Here is a 4,683-nt window from a genome sequence, read left to right as displayed (position 1 = left end):
CTTCATCTGCACGAGGGGGAGCATGCCAGCACTGACACACAGGGCTACTCTGAGGATTAAACAGAGCATTTGTCAAAAAGCACTTCTATTAAAGGACTCATGGACATAAGACAACAGTATGGTGAATGTGGGTTTCGGTAAGGAGGATATAAGGGGGACAAGGACAAATGGTAATGGAAAAAAATACAATAAAATTAATTAATTAATTTTTAAAAGCACTTATATTGAGCCCTGGCTGGTGGCTCAGTTGGTTGGAATGTTGTCCCATATACCAAAAGGTTGCAGGTTCAATCCCTGGTCGGGGCACATACCTAGGTTGCAGATTCCATTCCCAGTTGGGGTACATACAGGAGGCAAAAGATCCAGATCGATGTTTCCCCTCTCACATGAATGTTTCTGTTTCTCTCCCTCTTTCTCTCTCGCTCTCTGTCTCTCTCTCTCTCTCAAATCAATAAACATATCCTTGGGTGAGGATTTTTAAAAATAATTTTAAAAAACTTTTAGAAAAGTATTATATTGAAATCCTTCATCTTCATAAAAAACAACACTGTATACATATTGCAGCATTATTTACCTTATTCAGAAAAGGCAGAAACAATACAAACATCCACTGATAGATTGAATGAATACACAAATTCTGATCTATCCTCACAATGGAATATTACTTAACCATTAAAAGGAATGAAGTACTGACAAATGTTACAACATGGTTGGACCTTGAAAGCATGATGCTCAGTGAAAGAAGCCAGACACAAAAGGTCACATATCCAGAACAAGTAAATCCACAGAGACAGAAAGCAGACTGGTGATATAGCCAGTGGCTAGGGGAAATGGAGGAATGGTGACTGAGTGCCAGTGGGCTTAGTGTTTCTTTTCTGTTTTGTTTTTGTTTTTAATCAATTTATTTTTAAGAGCAATTTTAAGTTCACAGCAATATTGAGCAGAAGGTACAGAGATTTCCCATACACCCCTGACCCCACACATACACAGTCTCCCCCATTATCAACAGCCCCCTCCCCCATGTGAGTGATACATTCTTTTACAAGTGAAGAATCTACTAAGGTTTCTTTTGGGCATGATGAAAATGTTCTGGAACTAGATGGCAGCGATGGATGCACAGTTCTGTGAATATGCTAAAAGCCACTGAATGTATACTTTAGAAGGGTGAATTTTATGGTATGTGAATTATATAACAATTTTTATTTTTACTTTTTAATCCTCACCCGAGGATATGCTTATTGCTAGAAAGTGAATGGAGAGGGGGAGGGGGAGAGGGGAAGAGGGAGAGGGGGAGGGAGAAGGAGATACACATCAATGTGAGCAAGAAACAGAAACACCCATTAGTTGCCTCCCATACCTGCCCCAACTAGGGATCAAACCTTCAACCTAGCTATGTGCCCTGACTGAGAATTGAATCCGCAACTTTTTTTCCCCCAATATGGAACAACAGTCACATGTGTTTATTAAGTGGCTAGTTCCAATCAAGTTGAAAATAAACATACAATATACATGACTTTAAAGACTTATTACAAAATAAAATTCCATTTCATATCAATTATATGGTCAAATTTTAACATTCTGAACACACAATGTTATTTAAAAAGAAAATCAATCCCAGTGTGTCTCTTTGTCTTAATGTGGCCACTATAAAGTTTAGTTTACAGCCCTGGCTGGTGTGGCTCAGTGGATTGAGCTCCAGCCTGTGAACCAAAGGGTCACCTGTTTGATTCCTGGTCAGGGCACATGCCTGGGTTGTGGGCGGGGTCCCCACTGGGGGGCGCACAAGAGGCAACCACACACTGATGTTTCTCTCCTGTTCTTTCTCCCTCCCTTCCCCCTCTCTCTAAAAATCAATAAAGAAAATATTTTTTAAAATAATAATAAAATAAAGTTTAGTTTACACAGGTAGCTCTTGTTACAATGTATCCTGGATGGTACTGCTCTTAGAAAAGAAGAGTGGATCCCTGGTCTATTTCACAGAAGCCATCCTTCTCTATTTGGTGGCTAAGCTGTTTAAAAGCATGTCCCAGGTAAATTGGTCCCCCATGCTCATTCACCAAACTCCAGGAATACATTTCTGACAGGCTTACAGTAAAACTACAATTTTAAAAAGATGTTCCATTTTTTTAAAATGCCATTTTACAAACACATATTGCTAAAATCTTACTGACGTGCCATCTAAATTTACTTTGAGGTGAGTCTTAGTGAGCTGTGGGCTCTAGCTGTCTTCCCACCTGCTTCTTTATAAGTTCTTACTTACATAGTTAACCATATATTTTCAGGGCAGTTAACAGTACATGAAATGAGAACTGCCAAGTTAAAAACAGGAAAAAAGGCACCACTCCTTCCAGGGTTGATATAAGATCCCAGAAAGGGACAGCTCCACTACCTGGACCCCAACCCAGATACAACCATCAAGGGCCAGACACCCTCCTGTACTGAGCTATGAGGGTGCTGGCTGAGTTATCACAAGTCAAGACTCTCTTGTTCACTTCAGGGCAACAGAATTCACCAAATGATACGAAGGCTGCACACTGCTGCAGGAGCTCTTGCTACTCTGCTGTCACATTCAAAACGACCAAGTGAGGCACCAGAGTCCATTGAGGCATTGTATCTGCACATATGTATTGCATCCCTAGAAAAAGAATCCTAGGATTTTCCCTCCTGTGTGTTTTCGTCTTGCTCCTTCATGGCCCATGGGGCCTGCTGAGGTTGTCAGTACAATAAAACCAAACGGATGGGATAGAATCAGGTTGTTCTGCCATTTTTCTAGATCTTTGAGTTGCACATCAAATCTGGGGCTGATTACTCCACACTTGTTCAACCTGCCCGTGAGATTCACAACTATTTTCCCAGCTCTGTGGTCATCAATAATTTCAAATTCATCAATGCAACCGTGCTTCATCATCACAGAAACTGGACAATGACTTTGGAGCACAGCCAGATAAGAACCTGGCGTTTGCCTCTCTTTTCAGCATTATTGACACTCTTAAGAGCATTGGTCAGGACATTCATACGCATCATTACAGCGGCACAGAAAGATGACGGAAAGAGCCGAACCCGCAACCTTTTGGTGCACAGGATGACACTCCAACTAAATGACCCACCTGGCTAGGGCTACATCTCAATTTTTAAAAAGCACTTAGAAAGAGTTCAGAAATGTATCTCTCATCAACTGTCATAAAATGGAAAACACCATGTGAATACATTTTAAAATGCTCAACACCCAGACAAGAGCCAAGCAGCATGGTCTTGGCATCTTGGGATGACTGTCAAAGAGTCATGCTCAGTGCACACAAATGTGAACAAGTGACCAACACGCAGGAATCACTCCCCGCCACATTGGCTGAGGGAGTGTCCCAATTAAGCTCTGCGCAGAGGTACTAAACCCAGGGCCATGGAGGTGAGAATAACCACAGGTGCACGTGGTGGCATTTGAGCTGAGAGTCGGAAAACTTGGGTGGTTGGGTGGGGATGAGCTGGCACCCACAGACCTGTGGCAGCTCAAAGGTGTGGCACCAAGCAGGGCTGGCAAGAGGGGAGGATGTTGAGCCCAGGGGGTGGAACAGTTACCCTAGCACTCCATGGCCCAAAGCAGAGTCTGGTAGGTGCTTTACCTCGGTTGACAAATAGCTGGAAAAAGCTTGCAGTAGGCCTGACCTCTGCCCTCCCAGAAGCCCCCAGTTTTTCTAGGTGTCCATGAGGCTCAGACTACTCTGGGCACCACTTTCTTCTTCTGAAAAGCCCCGGGCCTGGGTTCCTCTCTGACCCATCCCCAAGTACCAGGCTTCCAAAGGAGAGAATATATGAGATTAGTAAGCCTGGTTGAAGGCTACCCCACAATGTCAAATGGCCAGACACACTTATAATGTGGCATAGAATGGACAGAGGCAGCCACTCCTCAGAGCTGGGACCCTTCCTCCAGCCCTAAGAGAGTAGGGAGGCAACCCGACAGATGCAGGCCTGAGCCTACAGACCTGCAAGTGAGGCCCGCATAGTTCTCCCTCAATTCCTTCCCTCTCCCTCCTGCCCCCAACCTCTGTCCTGTGTAATACCTAACCCTCTGGGGAGAAGCCAAACAACAGAGAACTCCTTGGAAAAGAGAAAGGCATCTGCTGCATGCATGCACTTACATGTGCATACATGTAGGCACACATGTGCACATATATGCCTGCACTGTCACGGAGCATAACACATAATATCTAGATACAGGGAAGAGAAAGGAAACTAGACATGTTAGCATCTTGCCTCTTCTGGGCCAGGCAATTACCAAGGGATTTGCATGCATTGTCTAATTTAACCCTTAAAAGAATCCTGTGAGTCCTGAGCAGTGTAGCTCAGTGGATGGGACATTGTCCTGCAGACTTCAGACCAAAAGGTCACAGGTCTGATTCTCAGTTGGGCACACACCTATGTTGCGGGCCAGGTCCCTAGTTGGAGGCATGCAAGAGGCAACCAATGATGTTTCTCTCTCACACTGATGTTTGTCTCCCTCTCTAAATATAAATAAATAAGATCTTAAAAAAAAAAAAATCCTATGAGATTTCATAGATGAAAAAAATGAGCTTCCAAGAGCTTAAGGAACTTAGACAGCAGGATGCCCAGTAGGTAAGAGCCATGAAGCTGAGCACAGTGCCTGGCAAGAGCCCCAGAAGCCAGTCCAGTGGAGGCAGCTGAGCAGAG

At 43.9% G+C, this 4,683-nt stretch overlaps 1 pseudogene; it reads right to left on the bottom strand.

Annotated features, from left to right (window-relative positions):
- Positions 1 to 2,635: 2,635 nt before the first annotated feature.
- Positions 2,636 to 3,027, bottom strand: LOC150009340 (small ribosomal subunit protein uS8 pseudogene; annotated as a pseudogene).
- Positions 3,028 to 4,683: the final 1,656 nt, after the last annotated feature.

The sequence above is a fragment of the Furipterus horrens genome, unplaced genomic scaffold, assembly GCF_987537825.1.
Source record: "Furipterus horrens unplaced genomic scaffold, mFurHor1.1.pri manual_scaffold_5, whole genome shotgun sequence".
NCBI classification, from domain to species: domain Eukaryota; kingdom Metazoa; phylum Chordata; class Mammalia; order Chiroptera; family Furipteridae; genus Furipterus; species Furipterus horrens.
The sequence above is the reverse complement of the archived record's forward strand: the minus strand, read 5'-3'. Positions and strand labels throughout refer to the sequence as shown.